The 14,377-nt window shown below is 40.8% G+C and overlaps 1 long non-coding RNA gene across 1 annotated transcript in view; it reads right to left on the minus strand.

Moving 5' to 3' along the window:
- Window positions 1–269: 269 nt before the first annotated feature.
- LOC142862395 (uncharacterized) overlaps window positions 270–14,377 on the minus strand; it is a 34,741-nt gene continuing 20,633 nt past the window's right edge. Inside the window, exon 3 of the long non-coding RNA XR_012913450.1 lies at window positions 270–649. This is a non-coding gene — a long non-coding RNA (uncharacterized LOC142862395). The remainder of the gene's footprint in view (window positions 650–14,377) is intronic.

Raw genomic sequence — 14,377 nt, forward strand, 5'->3', positions numbered from 1 at the left:
GTGATTTGCGTCTTCCACTTAGACAATGTTTTTGTGAGTCATCTATGCTGTAGTATGTAGCAGTACTTCACTCCATTTTATTGCTGAATAATATTCCATTGTATGGATATACCACTTTTTATTTCTCCATTCACTAGCTGATGGACAATCAAGTTGTTTCTGTCTTTTGCCTATTATGAATAATATGATTATAATTTTAGAATTGCCATCTAGTCTAAGGGAAAAGAACTTTTCAATGATGTAATTCCTTTAATAACTGGCTAGTTTTATAGTGTTTAGAATATTAATTTAACATATTTAGCCCCTGCAGAATGCAAAACAACTTAAAGACTATAGTTCTTAGGAATATTTATAACCATAATGGTAAGAAGTCTTTCTCTTACAAAGCCCTTTGACATCATTTAGATGATTCTATAACACTATTAACCTGATATTACTAGTAGCCCTTTTACAGAAGACATAAACTGAGAATTCAGGTTCAGTAGAAAATGGCTTGGAAGGCTTCTAGTCCAGTCTCTTGTTAAGATGTATTTTCAGGCCAGGCATGGTGGCTCACACCTGTAATCCTAGCATTTGGGGAGGCCAAGGCAGGCAGATTGCTTGCAGTCAGGAGTTTGAGATCAGCCTGAGCAAGAGCGAGACCCCATCTCTATGAAAAAAAAAAAAAATAGAAAAAATTAGCTGGGCATGGTAGTGCACACCTGTAATCTCAGCTACTCAAGAGGCTGAGGCAGAAGGACGGCTTGAGCCCAGGAGTTGGAGATTGCAGTGAGCTATGATGAAGCCGCGGCACTCTAGTCCTGGTGACAGAGTGAGACCGTGTCTCAAAAAAAAAAAAAAATAGAAAATTTTAAAAAGATATGTTATTTTCATAGGGAAGAAGAAATCCTTTCAGAAATATTTTCCCATAACAACTGAGGCTTTTGTAGCCCCGGGTTCTGAATCAGGACAAGCACATTTCCCCTATTCTAAATTCCAACTTCTTTTTTAATACCTTTTAAAACCCTATCACCTTTTGCCTTTTATCATCGCATCTGCGTTCAGAGTTATCGCCTTTGCCAGTAGTTCATAGGAGAAAGATTAGACCATAACTGCTGTGAGATATCTGCTAGCCCTAAAGGTTCTATGGCATTTTATTCAGAGATGTGGAATGATTCCACCACTAAAACAATGTTTGTGACTTTCTATGAGGCTGGGCAAACCCAGTAGAAATGCTGACCATGTGGGCTCATGCTAGGTGGATCTGGAACCCACTGGAAGCCAGGGGCTTGTGCATGGCAGCACCGAGGAGGGTCACGTGCTTGCTAATGGAGTGCTATGGTGGGAAAGGAAGCCACCAGAGCAGGGAATGAGCAAGAGTCAGGAGCAAAGGAGGTCAGTCAGAGGTTGAACTGTCTGAAGGCTCACAGCAAGACCTTGGTTATGTTGGTGCCTTGTTTCCTGCTAAAAGACAGACTTGTCTAGCCGAAGGGAGCAGGGCATGATTGAACATTCTGGGCTGCTACTGAGTCTGGTTTCTAGACTTCACTTTCTGAGGGCACCGTTGCTACCATCTTCAGTGAAGAGTTGCCACCTGGCAGCCTGCAAACAAATGGAAACAACCCAAATGCCCATCAGCTGGGCAAGTTAAACTATGGTAAATACATACAATGGGCTACTTTCAGTTCTTTAAACAGTGGTGGAAAGCTATACATGATTCTGGGAAAATATTCATGGTACAATGTTGAATATAGAAAGATTGTGAGATACTAAAAATATTATACCATTCATGCAAAATTTCATGCGTATGTATGTGTATATGGCATGTAGTTTTGTACATTGTATGTGTGTGCATATGTATGTATGATTTTATGCCTCCAGGTATAAATGGACATAGAGAACTCTTGCATCTTAAAAGTATATTTACCAAAAGTTAAAATTAAAATTGAAATCACTTTCAGAATAAGTGATTTCTTGCTTTTCTTTTAGCCGTTTGCTATCATATTTTTCCATTATTGTATCCTTAAAACTTACCAAATGTTCAAAATTCATAAAATAGTCTACTTCAAGATAATACTATTTATTGGACACACACTAGTTGCTAGTTATATTCAATGTCTTAGTGGAACTTCACAGCAATTCTCAGAAGTATAATATTATTATCTCTATTTTTTAAATTAGGCAAGTAAGACTTTAAAAAAAATGTTAAGAAATTGGCCCATGGTCACATAGCAAGCAAATGTCAGAATTAGGGCAGTAAAGTAGAATTGTCTAACTCTACAGTAGATGCTCTCAATCTCTGTACTCTACTGCTATACAAGTAACAAATAATACAAGAATACAAAAAACACAGGCCTTCTCCAGTAAGGACTATGATAGTTAGTGTGCATAATTTCCCATATTACTTATTCTCCAGGACCACACTGACCAGATCGTTATGAACTTGGGTCACCCTTGATTAGGAATGTTCAGAACTCACAAGCCCATTCAAAATAGAGTTGGTCCTCTTCATACACCAATGTGATGGTTTATTTTATGTGTCAACTTGACTGGGCTAAAGGGTGCCCAGATAGCTAGTAAAACTTTATTTCTGTGTGTGTCTGTGAAGATGTTTCTGGAAGAGATTCCACCTTTGAATCAATAGACTGAGTAGCAAAGATCTACCCTTACCAATATGAGAGGGCATCTCCCAACCCAATGAGGGCCAGAAGAGTACACAAAGGTGGAAAAAGGGCAAATTCTCTCTCTCTTTCATCTCGAACTGAGACAGCAATCTCCTCCTGCCCTCAGACATCAGAGCTCTTGGTTCTTGGGCCTTTAAACTTCAGGACTTACACCAGCAGCACCCCTAGTTCTCAGGCCTTTGGATTTGAGCTGGGAGTTACATAATCAGCTCCTCTTTCTAAGGTCTTCAGGCACAGACTGAATTACACACTGGCTTTCCTGGGTCTCCAGCTTGCAGATGGCAGATGGTGGACTTCTCAGCCTCCATGATCATGTGAGCCAATTCCCATAATAAGACTTTTCACATATATGCATCTATATTATTGGCTCTGTTTTTCCAGAGAACTCTGACTAATACAACCAATATCAGATGCTGAAGTGGTTTTGAAACATGTCTGCAAATTCTTCGACACTCCTCCCATGGAGAGGCAGTGTCTATGCCCCTTCCCTTGAGCTAATAGAACATATTGGAAGCAACACTGCATGACTTCCCAGCCTAAGTCACTAATGTGATGCAGCTTCCACCTCACTCTCTGAGACACTCATTCTTAGAGCCCCAAACCACCCAGAGGACCCTGATGGAGGAAGCTCATGGAGGTGCTTAGTTGACTGCCCTGGCTGAGAGCCAGCATCAACTGCCACACTTGAGCGAAGATGTCTCTGCATGACTTTAGCCTCCAGATGACAAATCACCCCCAGCTGCTAAGTCTTTCCAGCTGAGACTCTGACGCCATGGCTCCAAGACAAGCTATCCTTGCCTATTTCCTGACCTACAGAAGTCATGAGCATAATAAAATGGTTGTTTTATGCCACCGAGTTTTGGAGTGGTCTAGCAATAAGAACCAGAGCAGATACATACAATTCTCAGCTTCAACACCATCTCATTTCTTCAACAGCTATCCATTTCACTGAATTCTTACTAGCTGGATTTGAGCTCTTGAGGTTATTTGGACAGGAGTTTTTGGCTCTAATCTCATTCTCCATAAAGCTAGGACAAGCTACAAGCTCCCTGAAGGCAGGAATGATTTGTCATTTTGAAAATTATAGCTCAACACTAGCTACAGTGCCTGGAACACATGAGTAGACTATTTCAGCTACCTATCATATTCTTGAAGTCACCCCAAAACTTAGCAGCTTAACACAGGGATCAGCAAATTATGCTCTTTTGTAAATAAAGTTTTATAGGAACACAACCATACGCAGTCATTTGCATATTGTCTATAGCTGCTCCCGTTATACAACAGCAGAGGTGAGTATTTGCAACAGAGACCACAATGCCCTCCTGCAAAGCCTAAAATATTTGCTACTTGGCCCTTTGCAGAAACTGTTTGCAGAGCCTTGTCTTAAAACAACAATAACTTATTATTTCACCCACTTCTGTGGTTGGCTGGGCTGAGCTGAGCAGGTTTTTCCCCTCTACATGGTCACTCATGAGACTGCATTCATCTGAGATCTTGGCTAGAGCTAGGACATCCAGGATGGTCTCACTCACATGTCTGGGGCCTTGGTGCTGTTGGCTGAGGCATCTCAATTATCCTTCACGCACCCCCTCTTCTGTCTCTCTCCCCCACCTCTCTCTCTGGCTTCTCATGATTCATTAGCCCCTCCCAAGTTTCCTTATTAAAACTTCCAAGAGAGAGCAAAAGCAGACGCTACCAATCCTCTCCAGATCTAAGTCCAGGACCTACACAGCATGACTTCCACTGCATCCTACTGGCCAGAACAAGTCACAAATTAGCCAAGACTGGAGGAGAGGAGACTGTCCACTCCTGGCTAGAAGAAGTGGCAGAGACACACAGAGAGGGCAGGAACCGTTGGTGGCCACTTTTGGAGTGGTCACATAAAGCACATATTTGCTCCACCAATGCAGGAGAGCTCACAAGGCATACAAATAGAAAGAAAAGTGAGCAAGTAAAAGGCAGTGCCTTGAAGGACATGTGCTACTTATCACGCAGGGAAGCAAGTGCTCCTGGAGCTGTCAGTACTGGAAGAGGCTCAGTGGGGCTAAAGAAGGGCACAGTTTCCAGCTGAGTGTGGAAAGAAAGTGAGATACACCAGAGATGCAATCAGTGGAGCCATTTGGGGATGGAAGGAGCTGCAGGGATGAGGTGGAGGGGAGATTAGATACTGGATCCATACAGCAGAGACATCAGCTCTTCTCAGAGCAAGCACAAAAATCAGACTTGATAGGTTAAGGCCAGACAAGAGCTAGCCAGGATTGATGGGGAGGAAAATCAATGAATTTATGTGAGTGCCCGCAACAGCCAGATTGCATTGGATGGCCTCCTATTGCACTGGCCATGTGTCAGATCAGATAACTGACCTCAGTGGATATGACTCCTCGGGCCATGAGCTCGGTTATGACAGCAACTGACCCCGACTAGTTAGTTAATTAGGCTTGGAAATACTTATTACAGTCCAAGAAAGGCCCGTGGTCATGTTCAACAACAACACAAACAACAAAGCGTTACATTCCAATGGTACGGGTAGGTCACAATTCATCAAACCAGCAACTCAGTCGGTGAAACGATCAGAAGATGAAAATGAGTCCTGTCCATTATTTCACTTAATCCTATGAAGAAGCAAAAATCTACCCATATCACGGACAAGGAAACTGAAGCTTAAAGACAGTAAAGAATTCTCCCACATTCCTGCAGCTAGCAGATGAAGGAAGTAGCATTTGAACTTAATTTTGCCTGAGTCTATAACATGTCATGCTGCTTCCCTGGGTAATACAGACATTTCCATAAAGGAAAAAACTAAAAATATGAAGATTCATTTGTCCAGAAAAGTTTATCTCAAATTATGTCCTGTGCAATAACATTACCTAGAAAATAATGGTCTCGGCGTGAGTGTGAGACCTGATACCTTGTAGAGGCTCTTTTGAAAATCACATGAGCATTCACATGTTTAAATAAAACTATGCCTGAAATCCAAGTCTCTTTCTCATGTATTCCCCACCATATCCTGAAGAACTGGTGTTCTAAGGAACATACTTAGGGAAAATAACATCTAGGGAGATGAAACAGTAAGAAAGCACTAACTGTACAATTTTATTAAACACACAACCATTGAGGACACATTTCTGGCAATCACTAGAATTTAGAGATACCCAATGAAGGTTGAAGCAGTTTTAAGACAAATAAGTCAAGATCTTGTTCTTCACAATGTAAAGTAAGCTTATAAACCTTGCCACTACACTAAATTAAAATATTTTAAAAGCCATAATATATAAAATAATATAACCTACTGTCCTCTAAAAATGGCTGTAGGTGTCAAAGTAGAGGCATCATGTTGCATTGGGTGCACCATTGCTCTGGCATTCTGCGGAGACTCATAGCAGCAGTTTTGATCTAGCTGACTTGGCCTGTCACAGCTGGCTGTGGGCTAATTTCTCCTGTTTCTAATCTCAAAGGATACCTGAAAAGTCAGCATCTATCTTGCCATGTTTACATCATTCCAGTAGCTCAAAACTGAGGTGGCAGTTACTTTTGCAACACTGGTGAGAATGTAAAATGATGCAGCCACCATGGAAAACAGTATGGCAGTTCCTCAAAAAATTAGAAACAAAATTACCATATGCTCTGTCAATTTCACTTCTGGGGATATACCCCAAAGAATTTAAAGCAAAGTCCTAACGAAATACTGATACACCCATGTTCACAGCAGAATTATTCACAATAGCTGAAACGTGGAAGCAACCTAAGTGCCCACTGATGAGTAAATGGATAATCAGAATGTTCTATGTTACATGTATAAAATACACACACATACAGTGTATGTGTGTGTGTGTGTGTGTGTGTGTGTATATATATATATACACACACATGGGTTATATACATATATACACACAATATACATTTACATAATATATATAATACTGTGTGTATGTGTATATTATATACACATACAGGCAGTGTGTATATATACACACACACACACACAAATGCACAGCATGTATACATAAATAGTGGAATATTATTCATCCTTAAAAAGGATGGAAAATCGGCCACATGGTACAATATGGATGAATCTTGAAGACATTATGCTACTTGAAATAAGCCAGTCACAAAAAGATAAAAATTGTATGACGCCACTTACACGAAGTACCCAGAATAGTTGAATTTAGAGAGACACAACATAGAAGGGTGGTTGCCGGGGGCTGGGGGAGGAAAATGGGGAGTTATTGCTTCCTGGATGTGGAATTTCATTTGGGGATGATGAGAAAAGTTTTGGAGCTGGATGGTGGTGATAGCTACACAACAATGCCAAAGCACATAATGCCAGTAAATCATACACTTAAAAATGTTAAAATGATAAATTTTATGTTTCATATACTCTACCACGATTTCTTAGAAAAGAACTGAGATGGCAGGTAGGTGGTGTCTTATTTTGCCTCCTAACAATGACGCTGAACACAGACCCTTCCACCGTGGCCCCTCACCTCACTCCTGGGTGGATTTGCAGGAGGGAGGACACCCTGCCCGGAACTGCTCGACCCCCAGAGGGAGGTGGGGCAAGCCCTCGGGCAATTGCACCTGCAGCTGGTTAATTACCTGTCACCCAATCCTTCCTTCACACCAGTGAATAAGGGTCCCACAAGTCTAACTTACCACCGCCCTGTGGTCCTCGTCCTGCAGCAGGAGTGGGTGGCAGGTTTCAGGCTGACAAAAGAACCAGTTTAAACTACAACAAAGAATTGCTTCAAGCCTAATGAAAATCAGGTATTGAAGGAAACAAGAAGCTCCGTCTCTCCTTTCTAGTTCCTTTTTTCCCAGGGAGGGTGAGGCGGGCACTCATGAGACCTGGCTGTGGAGGGGAGCCCGGGATGGGTCATCCTCCTGCAAGTGTTGTGCTCTCTTCCTCCGGGAGGGTCACTGGTCCTCACTACCTCATAGGCCCCATACAGTTTGTAGTGACCCCGCTGATCTCCACAAGTCATGCATGTTTGTCATCTCCTCATAAATTCCTCCTCCTCAGACTAGACTGGGAAAAAGGAACATTTCTGAAGCAGTGGAGAGTCAAGGGTAATAGTCATCAAAGGAACAACAAAGTGCCATTTTATCCCTGTGGAATAGGAAGGAAGGAAGGAAGGAAGGAAGGAAGGAAGGAAGGAAGGAAGGAAGGAAGGAAGGAAGGAAGGAAGGAAGGAAGGAAAGGAGGGAGGGAGGGAGGGAAGGAATTTAAGAGATGCAAAAAACTATATTCTATATTCATTAGAATAGAGATCTCAGAATTATTTCCAATATTGGGAAATTGCTAACAATCTAAATATCCAGTTAACATGGGAATAGCTATGCAAGCTATAAGAAATCAGCTTGATGATGTATAGCCATTAAAAATAATGACAAAGACCATATCATGTTATGAAAATGCTCTAGTAAAGCATTAATTAAGAAATGCAGCCTATACATTTATTGTATACTCTGATTATAAGTATGTAAAATATGTGCATAGAAACCAACTACAACAGAATATAAAACTGAAAATGGTTGCCATAGTAGAGTGGTGGAATTATCAGTGACTTTTTTCCTTTTTAAAAATATTTTGTTTAAATTTTAAATTAAATATTAATTATCAGAATGACTTAAGAGCCAGGAAGGGTGCCAGAATTTATTATCATTTTCTATCATAAAATGCAGTTTTCAGAGATGTATAACACAGGGTTTTCTACATGTATGGGTCATAGATAGAGGAAAAGGGAAAGAGAGAAAGTGCAATGGCCAAGCAAATTCATGCGTTAAAGGCTTGATTAATTGATTGATATTTCAAATGCCCTGCCTGAGACTGAGTTAGGAAATGTAAGGAAGCACAAAAATGTAGCACCAGGGGAAAGAGTTTGATTGCTCTTCAATAAGTTAAACATTGAAGTACTATATAACCCAGCAATTCTGCTCCTAGGTATATTCCCAAAAGAACTGAAAACAGGTGATCAAACAAAAAGGAATGCATCCATGTTCATAGCAGCACCATTCACCATAGTCAAAAGCAACCTGAATGTCCATTAACTGATGAAAGGATGAACAAAATGCACTATATCCATATAATGGAATACTAACTATTCAGCCATACAAAGGAAAAAAAATTCTGATACATGGAACAACATGGATGAACCTTGAAGACATTATGCAAAATGTAAGAAGCCAGACACAAAAGGCCGCATATTGTATGATTCCACTTATATGAAAAATCAAAAATAGGCAAATCCGTAGATTAGATGGAAAGCAAGTTAGTGGTTACCAGGTGCCAGGAGGAGAGTAGAATGGTGCATGACTGCTGATTAGGCATGAAGTCTCCTTTAGGAGTGACGAAAATGGTTGGAACTAGACAGTGGTGATAGTTGCACAACACTGTGAATGTACTAAATGTCACTGCACATATACTTTTTTATGGTTAAAATGATGAAATTTATGTTGTGCATATTTTACAAAGTGCAACACTAGATCTGTGCCCTCAAGTTCATGGCCTCATAGCCAAGAAGTAGGCAACCAGGACAAAAGATATGAGTGTAGCTATCTTTGTAACAACAATGTCCACCATAGTGCTTGGGACTGGAAATATAGGATAGAGGGAAGAAGGATGGGGAGGGAGGGAAGGAAGAGAAAAGTGGGTAGGGGAGCCTCGCACGTGTTTATTGAATTGAGCATCTTACACAAAATGTACCTTAAAGCCACATACTTCTGATAGTTTCAAGGTTATGTTCATATCTCCTGCTTAAAGAATGCTCTCTTTAAAATCATAGCACACTGCAGCCACCCGCAGCTCCGGGAAGTGTTGGCCACTTGATTTGAATAGATAAGTTGCTTTTCCCCAGAGGCTTGCAGGACTATGTATAAAACGCAATTGTCAATACCAGTCCCCGAAAAGTATAAAGGACACTTCCTGGAGGGGAATTTATGCTTTCAGACGGTATATGCTGAAGTTGAAAGGGTACAGGTTTAATAAAATAACTTAAATGAAATCACTTGGCAGACAGCCTGGTTTATAGCAGGTGTTGAATAACTGTACACTGAACCTTCACTAATATGAAAATCAAGAAAGCAAGCTTCCAGTTTCAGGTAGACTGAGGTGTACGGCTTTAAGCAAATCCCTCAACCGCCACCTGACTTGGTTTTGTCCAACTATGACTAGAGGCTGCTCTTTGAGATGACCTTTATTTAGCCCAGTACATATCATAGCATATTAGTTAAAAACACTGTCTCCAGAATCTCTAGCTCCAACCCAGACTTCTTCCAGAAGCTCCAGGCCTTCATTCAGAAGCCAAACAGGCACCTGAAAATTAAGATGATCAAACAAAACTCCTCTCCCCGCTGCAAGCTTGCTCTTCCCACCTTTCCATCTCAGTAAGCAGTAAGTGGTCCTGCTATCCACTCGGTTACTCAATCACAAACCTGATATTCCTCTGATCCTCAATTGTTCTCTCTTTGCCTCCCCCGCCCCGTCCATCAGCACAATGTCCACGCATAATGCTTCTCCCCACCCACCCACGTGCTCTACCTGCAATCCATTCGCATACTGACGTCAGCATGGCCTTTTGAAAATTAAACCTGACTGCATCCCTCACCTGCTTCAACAACTTGCCCTTGTACTTCTAATAAAATCCAAACTCTTGACAATGCTACAGGCCTTATGTGACCCTGCCTCTGTTTCCTCTTGGCTTTCATTTCCTCCATCCCCCTACCCCAGACACTACTGCTCACCCACTGGCCTGGCTCCTTCCCTCATCTGGGCCTTTGTACTAGCCATTCTCTTTCCTGAAATGATTTTTACATTCTTGGAACCTCCCCAATTTTCTGATCCCAACCTAAATATTACCACCTCAGTGAGTAGTTCCATCACCTAACCAAACTAAATGACTTCATCAACTCCCTCTATTTGAACTACCTGCATACAACTTACTTTTTTTTCTTGATAATTTATTGGATTATTTCCTTGCTTATTACTGGATCTCCTTCAGAGAACTTTAAGTCCCATGAGAGAAAGAACCTGTCTGTCTTATTGACTGCTACAACCCCAGCACCCAGGATAGTGACTGGCACATACCAAATGTAATAGTTAGCTACTGCTGTGTAACAAACTGTTCCAAAGCTTAGCAGAATAAAACACCACCACAAATGGATTATCTCACAAGTTTCTGTGAGCCAGAAATTAGGAGCAGCTCAGCTGGGTGGGTCTGGTTTGTCTCTCCTTAGCTTGCAGTCAAGATGTCAGCCAGGGGCTACAGTCATCTGTAGGTTTGACCAGAACTTTCCAAGATGGCTCATTGATGTGGCTGGTAGCATTTGGCCTTACCCAGGGGAGACCAAGGCAGAAGCCACAACATCTTTTATGATATAAACTTAGAAGTCACATATGGTTAGTTCTACAATATTCTAATGGTGACATATGTCAGCCCTATTAACTGTGAGAAAGGACTATCTCCTGATGAATACCAGGATAGCCAGCTTGGAGGATGGCCGCCACAGTAAGATTAATATATGCTGATGATAACCTCATAATTAAATAGTACAAAGAAGTTGACTGCTTGCACTTAAATTCTGGCTCTGGCACTTGCTAGCTGTGTGGCTTTGCCAAATTATTCAATCATACATTCATCATCTATAAAATAAGGTTTCATGAGTATAAATTATATATTCAATGTAAAAGCACTTAACACATGTGTAGCATATAATAAGTGCTCAATAAATGTTGACTATTTTTTTTTTGTTATAGTTACTATTAATTCTTGGCGGTAGGCTCCTCATGAAGACTCCTTTAAAGGTTCATCTTTCAAAGAAAGGGTAATTCACTCACCTAAAAAAAATGTTCAAAGTATTTTACCTGTGCCAGAAAAATCCAAAACATTTTCAAGACAGCCCTAGAAACCAGACAATTGGCAAAACACTAGTTGAGGATTTATTGAATCTACTAAGGCCGCTGAAGAAAACTGATATTTGGAAAAGTTGGATCAAGATGGCAGCTGAGCAGTTGCTGTGGTCACTCTTCATACCAAGAAAGAAACAGGAAATCAATACTCTTACTAGAATATAAAAAAGTGTGCCATCAGCAGATCAGAAACTTTTAGAAATTCATAAAGGAGAGAAAGTAGATGGGCACAATCATATATTGTTAGTAGTAATGTCAGATGATAAAGCCTTTTTTGAGAGCATGAGCTACATGTACCAAAATTGTTTGATGTATATGTTATTTAAACTGTTTTCATACTAGAAATCTATCTTAAAGATGTACTCAAACATGCACCCAAGAATTCGCTGTGTATACTTCTGTGTAACTATACACACAGTATCTTCACTAAAACATGTTTCTATAATTGCAAAAAAATTAGGAATACCCAAAAGGACTGGGTGTGGTCATCATTAAACAAATTGTGAAACACTATGCAGCCATGAAAAATTCTATAGAAGCCTCACATGTACTGATATAGAAAGTGATTTTGATTATATTTTCATTATTTCCTATTATTTCTTATTTCTTCATATTTAATATTAGGTGAAAAAAGAAAGTTGCAGAAGATTAGGCAAAGAATATGATGTCACTTTTGTAAAAATAAAGTCTATACTCGTGATTAAACATATAATATGTGTGTGTGTATAAATGCATAGAAAAACATCAGAAACTTACAAACCAACCTGTTAAAAATGGTTCATTAGTCAGGGTCCAATCAGGAATCAGAAATCACAAAAGTTATTTGCACAGAGAGAATTTAATAAAAAGAAGTTTTAACTAGGTATAGAGTTGTTGACTAAATAACTGGAAGTTATCACAGAGGTAGCAACTATATGAAGCAACAACCACCCTGTGGGCTGGGGGAACAAAGAGAAGAGGCTAGAATTATCAAAACTTAGAAAGCTTTGAGGAGGGGCTATGGGGCTGGCACTCTAACCTCTAGGGAGATGAGAAGAGCCAGCTGATGTTGGTGTCTCTGAGGGGGCATGATGAAGCTCATCTGCAAGCATTGGAGAGACTGCAAACTCAATTCAGCCACTAGTACAAAAAGGAACTGCCACTGCTGGAATGAGACAGTGCCACTTGGGTGGCACTGGCATGAACAAGAAGCAGAGGAAGTCCACAGGAAGCCAACAGGAAATCCACAGGAAGCACACAGGAAGTTCAGAGGAAACACACAGGAAGTCCACAGGAAGCTGACAGGAAATCCACAGGAAGCCCAGGGGAAGTCCACAGGAAACGCCCAGGAAGGAGCAAGTCTCTTCTTCCTTCTCTCCCTTGCACTCTCCCTCTAGCCCAGCTTTGGCAGAGCCTTACGAGCCTTACAAATACGGTTTCCAGAGTCCCTGCTCCAGGATCACAAAGCAGACTAAATCCTGGACTCAGTGACTCCCGCAAAGAATCAGAATCCCAGTGGTGAGGGGTGCTCCTGAGGTCATGTTGACAAGGCTCTGAGACTCCAGGCAGATGTATTTGCGAACTCCCAGAGATGTGATGAGCAATTTCCTCTACTGTGGCCCACGGACCATTATTCAGAAGCAAGGTAGGGCCGGAAGTTAGTAATTCAATTACTAGAGGCAGCACTTCTCAACTCAAAACTGCATATATTTCTATTTCTGTGGAGCAGGAAGAGTCTTTTATGTTTACTTTTTATCAAGCTGTGAAATGAGGTTTTAGCTGTGGGTGTCTCATTGATGCCAGCCGTGCTCAGGAGGCTCTGTCTCTCGAGTGTCTTTAAGATTGTGCCCCTGCAGTGTCCCCTGTAGGCAAGAGCACACAGCCCAGTTGAGACAGCAACTTTTTCCTTAAAAGTTTTCTGAGAAGTTTTTCTGTCCTTACAATTTTTTTCAATTTCATTCATCCTGCTATCTCTCAGGAAGCCCCATTCAGCAGCTGTAACAGTCACTCGCCAAAATCATGTCTAATTTAATAAAAGCTGCAGGGCAACCAAACTGCCTTTTTGGTACTAAGGGGAGATGGACTTAGGGGCTGTGTGTGTATGTATGTGTGTGAGAGAGAGAGAGAGAGACAGAGACAGAGAGAGACAGAGAGAATGTAAAGATAAGGTTTATAGTTTTACTTTTCCAAGACACCTGAAAAATCCAACTGGGATTTTTAAAAAAAACAAAAACAGCTCTTAAAATTTCCCTTAAAGCAATGAAGCTGTTAGGTGTCAAAATAATAAAACTCTGGGGGTCAGCATCTTGAGTTTGAGTCCATTCGCTTTTTTTGGAAAGGATGATAGTAGAAAATCCAGTGTCACCCACATCACAAAGCACAGAACCAATGAAGAATTAGGAATGGTGGGAGTGAAAAAGTTCTGTTGGTCCTTCCAGAGACACCCTCTTGATCTAGGCTTTGAAAACTGATATACTAAGAAGGGATCTAATCTACCCAGGTTCATGTAGCTGCTAAGAGGCTAAGCTAGGACTAGAACCCAAGTTTCCTGATTCCCTGATCAGTGTTGGGTCCATTACCTCACAATGCCTTTCTATATCTGTAAATACATATGGAACAAAGTGAAGAATATGAAATGTTCACCAGGAATCCCCTTGATGTCAGTAGGCCACACGTTTGGAAGAAAGAGTTGATGGTCCATTTAGAGTAGAGTTTAAAACTCAAAACATAAGTTTGAAAAGTTAAAGATGATTTCTCAGCTACCTTCAAATAACAAGTCCTGCTAAGTGGAGATTTTCCAAGTTCCTTCTTGAGTATGGGGATCCAATTC

The sequence above is a fragment of the Microcebus murinus genome, chromosome 19, assembly GCF_040939455.1.
Source record: "Microcebus murinus isolate Inina chromosome 19, M.murinus_Inina_mat1.0, whole genome shotgun sequence".
Classification (NCBI taxonomy): domain Eukaryota; kingdom Metazoa; phylum Chordata; class Mammalia; order Primates; family Cheirogaleidae; genus Microcebus; species Microcebus murinus.